Source organism: Medicago sativa, chromosome 3 (genome assembly GCF_051527215.1).
Source record: "Medicago sativa cultivar Bolivia chromosome 3, Bolivia_mono, whole genome shotgun sequence".
In the NCBI taxonomy this organism is placed as follows: domain Eukaryota; kingdom Viridiplantae; phylum Streptophyta; class Magnoliopsida; order Fabales; family Fabaceae; genus Medicago; species Medicago sativa.
In genome coordinates, this window is record NC_140751.1 from 30,767,894 (window position 1) to 30,784,016 (window position 16,123).

The following is a 16,123-nucleotide window of genomic DNA, read 5'->3' on the forward strand; positions in this document are numbered from 1 at the left end:
ATCTCTAAACACTTGCATCCTTCTCGTTATCCTGATCCCAATACTTTAGATGTGCTAGAGCTGTTTGATGATGTTTCTAGGATGATAGGAAAGTTAGGTTGGACTGATTTGCTGAAACCTATGCGGGGTTATGAAAACTTCACTTATGAATTTTTAAGCTCAATTGTTTTCACTAAAGATAAGTTGAATTTTGATAACCCTAACCATAGAGTTGTTTTTCGGTTGATGAATATTGATTATGACATGTCACTTCAGCACTTTTGTGAGGCCTTAGGTTTTGCAAATGAAGGATATAATCATGATCATTGGGATCCTAGCCTAAAACCGGATAACTATGACCCAGCTGCCTTTTGGACACGTATCACCGGCGTTTCCAACTATGTTCCTAGAGCCAACAAAGCTAGCAACATCCACAACCCCGTACTTAGGTACCTCCAAAGGGTAATGACTTGCACTATTTGGGGTAGAACCGAGCTAGGAAACACTAGAACCGATGAATTGTTCATGCTATGGGCAATGCTCCACAACCACCCCGTCAATACTTGTTTTTATTTGATTGATTACCTAGACTTTGTCGGTACTAGACCGGCCGGTAGAGGAGACATAGTGGTGGGTGGCATCATTACATATATAGCTAGGTGTTTTGGAGTGGGTGAAGATGAGGGGATCAAACCAATTGAGGGAAACAATAGGCTTAACATAGAGACCCTTATTGCTATGAATTTCATCAAACATCGTCCACCGCTCCATTACCAACTTAAGCTAAATGTGCCAATCATGTTTTTATTGCCTAACCCATCTCGGACTACCACCGAGGTGGAAGAAAATTGGTTGTATGTTAATGATGTGCAGGTTCTTGGTGAACAAGATGATGATGAGGGAGAAGATGCTAACTTACACCATGATGAAGGAGAAGGTGCTAACTTGCACCAAGAGGGGCACCATGGCCATGCAGCCGGTGAGCTTAATGAAAATCAAAGATGGACATGGATTCATAATGAGATCGAGAGGATGAGCACCGAGCAACAAAGGCAAGGTGTTGAAATCTCCGGCCTTCACAATGAAGTTCAAAGGGGCAACCGTGTCAATAATGAAAATAATGAGATGCTCCGTCGGATGATGCAACACCTCCAACTTCAAGGTCCTCCTTACGGACCTCAATAAACAAATGTGAGCTTTCCTCTTCCTCTCTTCCCTTCTTCTTCTTCCTATCTCTCTCATTCTTCTTCTACTCATCTCTTCCTACTACTCTTCTTCTACTCCATCTTCTTCTTCTTCTCTTTTAATTTCTTTTCTTTTGAATCATTGAGGACAATGCTTCCCCTAAGTGTGGGGGGGGGGGCCTAATAAAGTGTCTAGAGTCGTAGTGTTCCCAAACTCCCTTGAACTTTATTCTTTTGTTTTGTTTTTATAGCAAGAGGCATGACTAGTAGCTTGTTTTTATTGTAAATATGGCATGAAAATTTTTGTTTTGTCTCTTCTTTAGGTCGCCTCTTGTACATGAAAGTAGTTTCTTGTGTTTCTTATGTTCTTGCTATACCCATATCATGTTTTATTGTGAAAATTCTCCAATGAGAAAAGCACCCGGTTGCAATCCTTGAGTAAATGTATGAATAGGTATTTTAAGGAACACGTTCTATCTTTAGTGTTAACTTAGACCCTTTAAAGTCTTAAGAGTAAAAGTAGTATAAGTTTGTGTGGGAAAATTAATCAAATTGTTCTTAATTGTTATATTCTTATTAATTTGTTAATGTTAAATGGGGCGGGAGAATGGCACCAACATGTGGGGGAAAGGACAATCCCTAACTTCCTAATTGTGGTGGTGACTCCCTAATTTGAACCTAAAGTGAAACAAATTCATCAATGCTAGGGGGAAAGGACAATTACATCCAAAAAGACTTCCTACGCGGAGATGAAACAAACAATAATTTTGCAGCACTGCTTAGGGTGATTTTGAATCTAGGGGGAAAGGACAGTTACATCCGAGAAGACTTCCTACGAGGATAGATAGCCCCTAAGCATCTGCAGCCCCTTGTGCTTAATTGTTAAATCTAATTTATTTTTAACTCAAATTCCCATCACTCTTATATGAAATGAAGAAAGGACTTTTCTCGGTTACTTTAGCACTAAGGATAGAACCTATTCCTCATAATATCTGTCTTATACAGGAGCAAGAAAAGGGTTGGACTGCACACACACACTCACTTGAGACTTGATGTTGGGTAGAATAGGTTCATGAGAAGTATTTGAAATTGTAATTAGTATACTTGAGGCAAAGCCTTTCTTTTGAGATATTTGTTCTTAGTATTGCCATAATCAAATCTTTTGTTGCTGCTATGTTTGCTGCCTTTTGCTTGAGGACAAGCAAAGATTCAAGTGTGGGGGAGTTTGATGAGTCATAGATAGTATTATTTATTGCCTTATTTAGTTTAGTTTTATTTTAGATTTGATTTAGTTTTATTGCATTTTATTTTATATTAGAATATTTTACTTCAAATTGTGTTTTATTTTATTTTAGGAATAAATATATGGTGGAAGGTGCCTTGGAACAAAAGAAAGAGGACTGGAACAAATACAGCGCAAGAATACGAAGATACGGGGCAAAAATATATTCCCCCAAACTCAGAAGCTTGGCACGGCCCGTGCCAACATGTGGCACGGCCGTGCCCGTCCCCAGGATACTCTTTTGCTGCTTTTCTTCAAGCCCAAGTTACCCTGTTGCAGCTTTACCGTTTTATCCTTCTAGTTGCTTAGTTTCTAAGTCAGATGTAAAGCTATAAATAGAGTAGCTCTCCACCATAAACAATCATGCTTTACTTTGTTTATTTCAATAGCTATTTTAATAAAAGTCTTTATTTTCTCTTTTACTTTCTTTGCAATTTATTTTACCGTATTTCTCTCTTCTTCCTCCATGTCTACGATGAACATGAGTGAGTAGACTTCTTAGTCTTAGGATTATTGGGGAGTCTAATGACTCAATCCTAAACAAAACATGTCTAAACCCTAATTTCTATGTAACCCTAATTTCTAATCTAGATTCACCGTCTTAACGTGGATTAACAATTATCAAACTGTGGAAGCGAAAGCGGAGGGTTTGATAATCGTTAATCCATCATCCCAAACATCAATTCATAAAGCGAGAGCGGAGTCTTGATGTTGGAACAAGTGAATCTAGACAATAATTGCAAAACAGTGAAATAGTCTTTGCAATTATTGAGACAAAGAGTAGTTTCAATCCTCTATGCATCTTCTAGTAATCATGTCAGTGAAATAGGCTTGGTTGCTAGAAGTAAACTCTCACCGGACTTTCATCGGAAAGGTGAGGGGCTAAGGGAAACCGGTCTTTAGAAATTAGTGTGTAAATCAAGAAATTAGATGTTTAGGTTTTGTCTAGTGAAGGATTAGTTATTAAGATGAACCAATGATCCTAAGGCCCTTTATTATTATTGTTTTTACCTTCAGCAATCAAACTCTTTCTTATCAACTTTCTCTCCTCTAATCATTCATTAAAAGTTAATTAAGTTGAACAACTCCCTAGCGGAACGATACTCTACTTACTACTATTACTTCGATAGGCCGTGCACTTGCGGTTTGGCCCTATCACCAGAAAGGAAAGATTGTGAAATCATATTTTAAAACAAAAGACATTGTCTCAACCTCCAGACCCTTAGAATTACTCCATATTGATTTATTTGGACCAGTTAGCACTGCATCCTTATATGGAAGTAAATATGGATTGGTTATTGTTGATGATTACAGCAGATGGACTTGGGTAAAATTCCTGAAAAGTAAGGATAATGCTTATGATGTATTCAGTAACTTCTCCACTCAAATACAATCTGAAAAAGAAATGAAAATTTTAAAAGTCAGAAGTGATCATGGTGGAGAATTTGAAAATGAGCCATTTGAAAATTTTTGTGAAAAACTGGGAATTGTCCATGAATTCTCTTCTCCTAGAACTCCACAGCAAAATGGGGTTGTAGGGAGAAAGAATAGAACTTTACAAGAAATGGCTAGAACCATGATTCATGAAAACAATTTGGCTAAACATTTCTGGGTAGAAGCAGTGAATACAGCATGTTATGGCCAAAATAGAATCTATATTCGACCTATCTTGGAGAAAACAGCATATGAACTCTTTAAGGGAAGAAGACCCAATATCTCTTACTTTCATCAATTTGGATGTACTTGTTACATTCTAAATAATAAGCTCTACCTAAAGAAATTTGATGCCAAGGCCTAAAGAGGAAACTTTTTTGGTTACTCTGAAAGGTCAAAGGCATACATAGTGGATAATTCAGAAACACTATGTGTTGAAGAATCAATGCACGTTAAATTTGATGACAAAGAGCCTGACATTAAAACTCCAGAGCAAGATGAAATTTTTGCAGAGATACAGGTTCTTGAAGATACTCCAGAACCTGATCAGATAACTGAATATGAAGACAGTGCAGAAGCTGAACCCACCTCAGAAGCACATGATGAAGTTGCTTCTGATGAAGCTCATGATGGCTCTCAGCAAGTTGTTCAATCCAGGAACACATTCAAGCACAAGTCTTCACATCCTGAGGATCTAATCATTGGAAACAAAGATAGTCCTAGAAGAACAAGATCATAATTCAGACAAGAAGATTCAATGATTGGACTGATATCAATGATTGAACCTACAACAGTTGATGAAGCACTTTTAGATGATGGATGGATACTTGCTATGCAAGAAGAGCTTAATCAGTTTCAAAGAAATGATGTGTGGGATCTAGTACCCAAACCTCAGCATAAGAACATTATTGGAACAAACTAGGTATTTAGAAACAAGTTGAATGAACAAGGTGATGTAACCAGAAACAAAGCAAGACTTGTTGCACAAGGTTACAGTCAACAAGAAGGCATTGGTTATACTGAAATATTTGCTCCAGTTGCAAGATTGGATGCAATCAGGTTACTTCTTTCCTATGCAGTTAATCATGACATAATATTATATCAAATGGATGTCAAGAGTGCATTTCTAAATGGAGTCATTGAAGAAGAAGTGTTTGTCAAGCAACCTCCTGGTTTTGAGGATCTTAAGTATCCTGACCATGTTTACAAACTTAAGAAATCGCTATATGGCTTGAAACAAGCTCCTAGAGCTTGGTATGATAGACTAAGTAATTTCCTGATTAAAAATGATTTTAATAGAGGCAAAGTTGACACAACACTCTTCAGAAGGACTCTTGAGAAAGATATTCTTGTTGTGCAGATATATGTTGATGATATAATATTTGGTTCTACTAATGCGTCTCTTTGCAAGGAATTTTCTAAGTTAATGCAGGATGAATTTGAAATGAGCATGATGGGAGAGCTGAAGTTCTTCCTTGGAATTCAAATTAATCAAAGCAAAGATGGAGTCTATGTTCATCAAACAAAGTATACTAAGGAGCTTCTAAAGAAGTTCAGGCTTGAGGATTGTAAAGTGATGAACACTCCAATGCATCCAACCTGCACTTTAAGCAAAGAAGATATTGGAACAAAAGTAGACCAGAAGCTGTACAGAGGTATGATTGTATCTCTGTTATACCTCACTGCATCTAGGCCAGATATTTTATTCAGTGTATGCTTGTGTGCAAGATTCCAATCAGATCCAAGAAAATCTCATTTAACAGCTGTTAAGAGAATCTTCAAGTATCTGAAAGGAACAACTAATCTTGGACTCCTCTATAGGAAATCCTTAGATCATCAGTTGGTTGGATTTTGTGATGCTGATTATGCTGGTGATAGGATTGAAAAAAAGTCAACCAGTGGCAATTGTCAATTTCTGGGTGATAATCTTATATCCTGGGCTAGCAAGAGATAAGCAACTATTGCTATGTCTACAGCAGAAGCAGAATACATTTCAGCTGCAAGTTGTTGTACACAACTACTTTGGATGAAACATCAGTTGGAAGATTATCAGATTATTGCTAACAGTATTCCCATTTATTGTGATAATACTGCTGCTATTTGTTTGTCTAAAAATCCAATTTTGCATTCAAGAGCTAAGCATATTGAAATCAAACACCATTTTATCAAAGATTATGTTCAAAAAGGAATTTTAGATATACAATTCATTGATACTGAGAATCAATGAGCTGATATATTTACTAAGCCTTTAACTGTTGAAAGATTTGATTTTATAAAGAAAAATTTGAACATGCACTTTGTGTTTGATTAAAAGCTTGCTTGCTCCTGAATAGGATTTTAGGTTCTGAAGTCTGTTCAGAAGCTGTGGTCCATCAGAAGCTCTTTATTGAGGTTCTGAGAAAAATGTGCTTCTGATGATGACGCCAGCATCTGAAGTCCAGAAGCTGGATTTTATGTTTCTAAATTTCAGAGTTAGTGGAAACGTTGGAAGTTACCTTTTGGTAGCATCTGGCCCACTAACTTGGCAGTTACTCTGAGAACTTCAGACGTGGCTTATTTGTATTGGTGTATAACTTAAAAGGGCAATGATGATTATAAGCTTTGAATGTACTTACACGCACCCCCTTTGTCATTAATCCTGTGTTTGTTTGTCGCTTTCTGAATTGCAAACGTTTTTACTCAAAACACTTAGTCAATTCACACACTACTCACTTCACAACAAACACTTTCTTCTTTCAACCATTCTTGCGACGTAAGCGCAATCTCTCTGCATCTTCAAACCTAGAACCCTAAAATCATCAACTTCATCAATGGCATCATCAAGCTCGCAACAAGACATTCCAGAATCAACTTCCAACATGTAACAAGGGGCTCCAGAATCTACTTCACAAGAAGCTTCTGCCTACGAAATTAAGGGAAGAACCATGGAATTAGAAGAATGGGATTTAAGAATTCAAACAGAGAATCCTGTGGATTTTGAGTCTTTAAAACTCCATGGGTGTGATATTAAAGGTTACTACGAAGCACAAGGACTCATGCCGTACTTCAATATGTTGAATGGACCAACATACGAAGCTTTGGTAAGGCACTTCTGGGTAAGAGCATCAATTTATGATAAAGCTGCTTCTGAAGCTAAAGAGAAGCATAAGATCCTTCTTGACCCTACTCTGGCTGGGAAATCAAGAGAAGAAATGCGACTTGAACCATACACTAGCATGGAAATTAGGTCAAGCATCTGTGGAATTTCAGTTTTTATTGCTGAATGGCAGATAGCATCTGTACTCAGATTAGATGCTTCTGGTAAATACTCAGGAGTGGATATTCCAGATGCTAGGAACAGCCCCTGGAACGAAAAAGTAAACATAACTATGTACAAATCCAAGTTGCCAGGAAAGTATGATGACCTGAGCATAGAAAAGAAGCTGCTTCTGAAGATTCAGAATGAGAATCTGCTTCCAAAAGGTGGAGGTAGTGATCAACCTTCACTGGGCAGAAAGTCATCCTTCATCACTTTATTAAGAAGGAAAAGGTGAATGTGCCTAAGTACCTTTTCAAGTATATGATTGATAAGCTGAGGAAGAGTCAAACGGAGAAAAGATGTTGGGTGCCTTATGGAAGGCTCATATCAGAAATCCTTCATCAAGGAGGGAGTTTGGACTTACTCAGTAGTGTTGAAGCCTTCTCAGACGAGCTGCTTGACACTAAGACTGGGAAGTTCATACATGCTCATACACTCAAGCATATGAAGCTGATCAGCATTGTCACCAAGCTCAATTCTGACTTGAGCGAATCTAGAGCTAAGTCTGATCTGATGAGAGACTTTCCACCCATCTGCAAAAAGGATCCTATTGATGTGCAGATACATTTCATCAAGGATTACTATGAGACATATAATAAGGTCATCAGGTTGGAGGATGTACCTCAAGAAATGTATGGTGGTGCTCTGCCACTTGCACAAGGCAGAAAGTCCAAGAGGAAGGCAACCACTAAGGAAGAGTACCTAGAAGCTGAACAACCTGCAAAGAAGGCAAAGAAAGGGAAAGTTGCTTCTGACAAATTAAAGATTGGTGGCTCTGCAATGCCATCAATTGAGGAAGAAGTTGAGGACCTGGACACTGATGTGGTCCTGAACACAAAAACTAGAAGTGGGAAGGCTGCTGCTTCTTCAAATGTGATTGCTCCTGATCAACCTTCAGTACCTAAGAAGAAAAGGAAGCCTGCTTTAAGGAAGATTAAAGAGTCTCCTTATGTTGTTGAGGAAGTGGAAGGTGTTGAAGCCTCAACAGACTTGGTTATAAGGGAGATGAACAAGAAGAAGGCTGAAGATGCTGTTGCTGAAGCTCTTCAGAAGGCCTTGGAGCTTTCAAAGAAGATTGAGATTCCTGCATCTAGCATTGTTAGAGAAGATGCAGCTGTTGTTGCTGAAGAAGCTATTCAAACTACTGAGGATCTTCAATAGCAAGTGACCTCAGAAGCTGGGAACTTAATGATGATTGTGAGTGCTGCTGAGATTGAATCTACTGAACCAGAAGCTACTTCAGGTAATCTTGTCTCACCTACTAATTCTGTTATAGATGTAGGATCAAGTTCACCTTTATCCTCCCAATCCTCATCATCATCATCCACTAATTCTGATGATGATAAACCCTTAGGACAACGTTACCCAAAACTCATAAAAAGCCAGCCAACAACAACCAAAACTTACGAAAAGCCCTCTCAGACAATTCCCTTTGAGCCTATGTACCCTACTATTAATGAAAGGATAGGTGAAATTTCTGAGATGAGAAACCAAATCTGTGAAAGACTACCCCTCCATCACCCTTTCCAACCTCAAGTCATTCAACCCCTGAACATGGTTGTTCCTGATGAAGTACATGTTGAATCTTCATCATCTCAACCACCCTCAACCAACCAAACAAAGGACACAGCTGTCCTAGACAATCTGGTAAATCATTATTCTGGTGAATTACTAGAGGTTAGCCAAACTACAGAGAAAGCCTCTGAAGTTGCTTCTGAGGAAGTTGCTTCAGAAAGCCCCGAACAACAAGCACCTAACCTACAAATGGCCTCTTCAACTAATTCTGATCAAATCTTACCTGAGCAAACCACTCATTTACATAAAACCTTCATCAAACCAACCTTCGTTAAACCAACATGCATTGATAAAACAGTTTCTATAGCCACATCTATGGATTCTGACTCTGAAGATGATCACATCAATCCACAACCTAACCCTGATCAACCATCTTCATCAAACTTACCTGAAAACATAACCACATCAGAGGCAACTGATATGGAGATTGATCACTCCTCATCCACTGAAGTTACTGAGACTTTCTCTGATCAACCCTCAAACAGCAACTTTCAAACTACAAATGGCCAATCATCATCAATTTTAGCCACTGTACCAGTAGCTAAACCAAAACCTACAAAGCTACCCTCACCTCCAACCATATTTCTTGTTTCTACATTATTACAGAATGTTTGTGAGAATATTAGACATGAATTGGTTCAGGTTATCCAGTCAAGAGAGGATTTGGTGCATACAGAGAGCTATGAGAAGAGATGGAGCAGAATTAAGGAAAGAGTTGACAATGTTTTGTCTGCACTCCAATCAACATGCATAGATTCTCAAGCTCAAGCTTAGCAGAAGCTTCAAGATTGGTTGAAGGGTATTGATAGTAGTCTGCAGGAAGTCAAGGTTCTCAGGTCTTGGGTGCAGAGTCATCCAAGTATCAAGGGTAGAGAAGTTACAGACTTCATCCCTTCTAGTGTGGATCCAAGAGAACTTGATCTGACATTCCTTAACAAGCTAAATCTGAAGACTGCATCTCCTGATCTAGCTTTGGTTCAAAGAAACATTATCTTGGAAAAGCATGTAAAGAAGCTAGAGAAGGATTTGATAGAGCAGAAGCTACTCATGCTGGAATACAAGACTTCTACAGAAGCCAAGCTAGAATAAGCTAAAGAAACATTGAGGGAAGCTAAAATCAGAGAGGACAATCTGATTAAGAGTAATGAAGAGTTCAAGCTTGAGATGAAGAGTCAGCAGGAAGCTATGCACAAGAAACAAGAGGATATGCAGAAGCAGCAAGAGCAGACCAACTTGATGTTGCAGAAGATGATGGATATGATGAACAAACAAGCCCAACCATAGTTGCACACATTTAGCTTGTTTAGTTTATATATCTTGTTCTAATTTTTGCTCTGAATATTTTTATGCGTCTGACTTCATTGTGCTTCTGAACATCTGTGTGCTTCTGACTATATATATATATATATATATATATATATATATATGTGTGCTTTTGAATTCATATTGCACTGCTCTGTATATTTGCTTGCTCTGATATACATATATATTCATGCTCTGATTGTGTTATGCTCTGATATAGTCATTGTGTTTATGCTCTTTATTTGTTTGTTTTTCTCACTATTCTTTTTACTTCTTTCTTTTTGTCTTTGGTTTTTCTTTAAAAACTTTTTGTTGATGACAAAAGGGGGAGTAGTATGTATAGTATTTATAGGCTCTGAACCCCATAAATTTAAAATTAAAAAATTTTAAATTAATAGGACCATCTTCTTATCTCTTAGTCTATTTCAATGTGAGAATATTTCTGAGAGTTATTACGTTTTTAATGATGAATTTAATTAACTTCGATAGAACTCAGGGGGAGCTTACAATACTCACCTTAAGGACTATTAGGGGGGTGTATTGGATTGGGATTTTAAAGGACAATTTTTGCTTAAAAAAGTCTCAAAGATTTTAAAAGATTTTGTAGGATTTTAATGACTTTCATGATTTTAAAAGACAATTAGGATTTTCAATTTGGATTTCGATGGATTTAAATCATAGGATTTTAAAGGATTTTATGGATTTACAAGATTTCAAAAGATTTTATGAATTTTAAGGACTCATTGAAAAGAAATGATTAAAACACACTCTCTATTATAATATTTTCAATACATACTCTTATTTTTTATTTTATTTTTATGAGAGATAGAGAGAGGGGGGAAGATAGGAGGGAGAGAAGGCAGAAAAGAAAGGAGAATGATTAAAACACACTCTCTATCATAATATTTTCAATACATACTCTTATTTTTTATTTTATTTATATGAGAGATAGAGAGAGGGGGGAAGAGAGGAGGGAGAGAAGGGAGAAAAGAAAAAGGAGAGAGAGAGAGGGAGAGAGAGAGAGACGAAGAGAGAAGGGAGGGAGAGAGAGAGAGAAGGGAGAAAAGAGAGGAGAGAGAAGGGAGAAGAGAGAGAGAGAGACGAAGAGAGAAGGGAGAGAGAGAGGAGGGAGAAAAGAGAGGAGAGAGACAAGGAAGAAGGGATAAGAGAGATAGTAAACATTTAAAGAAAAACAATCCCAAGAAATCTTATGTCTTCATGAAAGACTTTTTCTTGTTAAAATTTCACTAGAAAATCCCACAAAATCCATCAAAATCTAATTTATTAAACAATCCTTTGAAATTTGAATGATTTTGAATACCATGAGACTTTTTTTAAGTGATGAAAAGTCTTGATTGAATACCTCAAGACTTTTTTAAAATGACAAAGAATCTTGATTGAATACCGCAAGACTTTTTTTAAATTGCAAAGAGTCTTGATTGAATACCACAAGACTTTTTCATAATTAAAAAGTCTTTTAAAATCCCTTAGAATCCTAATCCAATACACCCCCCTTAGACTCAGGGGGAGCTTGCAAACCTCAAACCCTTAAAGTCAACTTGTTAATTAGATTAACAACAATTGCACATTTTTAAATACTATTGTTTGAATCAATAAATCTTTGTTGGAACAAAATGTGTTTAACAATAAACATTAAGAGTTTTGATGATAACAAGGTATTAAAAATTGTCAATTGGACTAGCTAATAATTGTTCAAGTGTACAGGGCCATAGTTAAAAAATTTACATCATATATGGGTTTTGAAGAACAAAAGAGAGCATAGAAATCAACAAAAAGGAAGCTTAAAGCATCTGAAGAGAAGTGCTCCTGAAGTGCAAAAGTGCTCCTGAAGACAAAGCGCTCCTGAAGTGATGACGTCATCAGAAGCTGAAGTTCATCAGAAGCAAGTTCAGAAGTGACTTCATCATAAGCTGAAAATCACCAGAAGCTGAAGATTCGAGATTTAATACTTCAAAAGTTGTTCAATGGATTCAAAAGCAATGCAATAGACTGGGAATATCAAGCAACAATCATTTTGTGAAGATTTGAAGGCTTTGGATGCTTATCTTCAAAAAGCGTTGGCATAGTACAATTGTATGAAGTGCACAACCACTATCCTCACTACTCTGCAGTGTCCACGCTACAAGACAAGAAAACAGCTACAGAATACAGCTCTGCCTGCAACAATGTTCCTTCGCAATGAGAATGGATTTGAAATTGGTTCTTCATATGACATCAACCATATCAGGCAAAAGATCATTGGTGATTGATCAAAGCTTCAACAACGACTCTTTTTGATGTGCTGGCAATTTCACAACGTCTCTTTCACACCTCTATATAAAGGAGTGAAGACTTAGAGTTTGGTAATGCAAAACACAAGACTCAACTACAATTTACAAGTGCCAAAACTCTGCTGAAATTGTTCTGCTTTCAAAAGTTCACTTAGAATTTCTGCTTTCAAGTTCATATCTTAGAAATTCTAAAGTCTTAAGTGTATGTATCTGTTTTGTATTGTGAGCACCTCTGATTGTATATCAAGTGTTCAATCTCAAACATTTTTCTGTGTAATTTTGTTTGATTAGAAGTCTCTTGCAGTTGTGCTTGAGCATTGGAAGTCTCTTGCTTGTGTGCTTGAGCATAGGAAGTCTCTTGTTTGTGTGCTTGAGTAATTTGAAGTCTCTTGCTAGTTGTAGCAGTGAGCAGTTGTAATTTGACATTACATTTTAGTGAACTCTCCTTGGAAGTGCAAGGGGGACTGGACTACTTCCGGTTTGTGGAAGGAACCAGTATAATTGCTTTGTGTCTTTCTTCTTCTCTCTCTCTGTTTTTATCCGCTGCATCTTAGTTTTGAATCCCACTTCAGAAGCAGTCTCACTTTGCTTCTGATTAGTGTGTTTCAATTTAGGAGAAACGAAGAATTTTTAAAACACAATTCAACGCCCCCCCCCCCCCCCCCCCCCTCCTTGTGTTTTTCTTACCTTCAATCTTCACTTGTCAAATAAGATCTTACAATGTACTCAAAGTGCAAATTTGAAGTAGGATAAGAAGATCCGGGTTTCAAGTTTTTAATATTGTAAAATGGCTTCAAAATCTCACAGTTTAATTCAACCCTTCTCCACTCATAACTTGTAGGACAACACTTAAAATTTTAATCGCGCAAACTTAAGCTATAAAAGACATATTGATAATTAATCTCACTATGAAGCATTTTAAAAGTAGAGTTCCATCTAGGAACACATTCTCATCTCAATCTCATTGGTGTATCAATATCGCCAACATTCATAACACAATAAAAAAATGTAATGTTCTACTTTTTGTAACCCTAACATAAGCCAAACTTTATCTAATCTTATGCAATGCATCACAAACGACCATCAATCCATCCTGAATAATGAGGTTCAAGATATGCACAGAGCATCTTATATGAAAAAATTATCCATCATGCAACAAACTATTTGACAACCCCAAGTGTTCTTTCAAAAAGTTTTGCATATTGTTATTTGAAGATGCATTATCCAAAAGTGATGGAGACGACTTTCTTTTCAATGCCCCATTAATTTAACATTTCAAGTACCTCTAGTGCAAATTCTGGCCCACTATGTGGGAGATCCCATGCGATAAAATCCTAGAATCTTACTTTTCAACTTCCAATTTACATCAACATAATGAGCAGTTAAAGAAATATTACTTTCATTGGTGCATGTTGTCCAACAATCTGAATTTAAGCAAACTTTCCCATAAATTTGAGTTAATTTTGATTTCATCTTTTGGTTCTTATCACCATAAGCTTCCAAAACATCTTTGAAAGAAGTATTTCTAGTGACAAAAGTACAATAATCATTAAAAAAATCTAGTATTCTCTTAATACCCTGCACTCAACCATAATAAATTGTGCATCAAGTGTCATCATTATTCTAGCTAAAACATCAATCATCATATCCCCCACATTATGATATTTAGCGATCTTGTTACAACTATCTATATGACACGTCAAATCACTAATTACCTTGGTTGAAACACAACTCAATAATTTTTTACATCCCTTGCATCTACATGTATATTTTCCATCTATATTACCAACTTTCAAAAAATGTATCAATATTCAAATGTTACGGCCTTACGCTTAAGCTTATTGCCTTTTAGTTCAAAGGACACTTCTTGTGCCTTTTGATCAATTTCTAGTACCAGTGGAATGTTTGCAGCTTTACTATCAATTTTATCATCAACATAAATTTTATGACTACTATTAATTTACATAATGCAATCATACATTGATAGTAGTTCCTACAAAATTATTATTTTAAACAAAATAATCAATCATAACGGACCAAACTTAGCACAAAATGAACATGGCTTAAACAAAAACTTCAACAAAAGTCCCAATAAAACAAACATGTTACATAGTTTCAATAGAAATTACAAGGTTGTGTAGGTTTAAATGGAAATGACACAAACATAACACAAATGATTGTGTTAGTTTTCAAGGTTGTGTTGGTGATAAGTGCTAGAAAGTGTTAAATTCATGATGTATATTAAGCACTTTTGGTTACTTGTTTTGCAAGTTATCCAAGGAAAATCTATGAAAAGATGACAAAATGCATTTTTATACTTCCTATATCTTACTTTACCCAATTGTGCAAGAATAGACTGAACAAGACAAGAATCAAGGAAAGAAAACCAAAAAGAGGAGCAAAGGACATTTCGCCCGAGCCACATCTGCCGCCATAGCGGGAATGGAGTTCCAGAGACCATGTATTTTGAAACCAGAGTTCGCCACAGTGAAGTTATGCCTAGATAGCGGGAATGGAGTTCCAGAGACTATGATATTTTGAGATCAGAGCTCGCCATGGCGAAAAAGTCCTGCCTGATGAGATAAGACAGTTTGGAGCAAGTGGATGATGACTTAAACACCCCTATTTTTAATCCACTAGATAGGGAGTGTCAAAATAATATTATTTTCATCTATGTCTCAATTACATTTTTTTTAACATTATTTTTATCATTTTATTTTCTTAATGAAATTGCTACTAAATAAAATACGAATATAAATAGCACACATAGTCATAATATATATATCATTCGGTCTATGCCTGAGGCTCATAAGGCTAAAGTCATCATAGCGAATATTTTACAGTGATCCATAAGTCTTCATGAGACCTAATATAAACAAAACATAGTTACCATCTAGCTAGAGTCATAATGCATCAGTCATACTACATCAGTCCTACTATGTCACAAAGGCTGACTACCATCCAAAAAAAAATAGAGTTTTAAGAGACACCAAGTACACAACAAACTAATTAGCACTCTTAAACTCTTTCCCGCACACTAGAAGTCATATCTAAACATGGCCATTAAGATTTCCCCCAATGAACTCTCCATCCTCCAGGTACTCATCTGGATCCTCCTCTGGATCCTCCTCCTCAGCTACAATGCCTCCTCCTGCTCCATTCTCAGCAACTCCAGCGGGATCATCAACATGGTGAACAAAGGCGTCATGTGGCTCTGGTCCAGGCGGGACAACACCCATGTAAAGAAGAGCCAAGTACAACCTCTGCAATGGTAGTATTATTTCTATAAACTTATGAGTAACAATAGCTCTAGTCGGCTGGCCTCCAAGTCATGTAGTAATCCGGCCGAACAAGTCCGGTAATGTACAACAGTTGGGTTGCCAGATTTATTTCCCAAACGTCGTTCAAAGGATTCTCAATGAACTCGATCCTGCAGGTCCCCGAATGAGATAAGTTTCCTCCGGGCATCATCTACAAAAACGTCCGAACATACCCAAAAAAAAAACAACAAGATACAAAAACAAACAAAGAAGGATGAATTACTCATACACAAGTTTTCCACATGATTTATTACATACAGAAAAAGAAAATAATATATATACATCAAGATAATATGATAATTATATAGATATAATGTTCTCCTTTTCATTCACTGTCCAACAAAAATTCCAAAGCATATTACCAAATTTTTTTCTTATAAGGTTAAATTATAATTAATAGTTTGACATTCAAGATGATACATGCATGATTCCTTTTGACTTTTCTCTCGACTCTACTT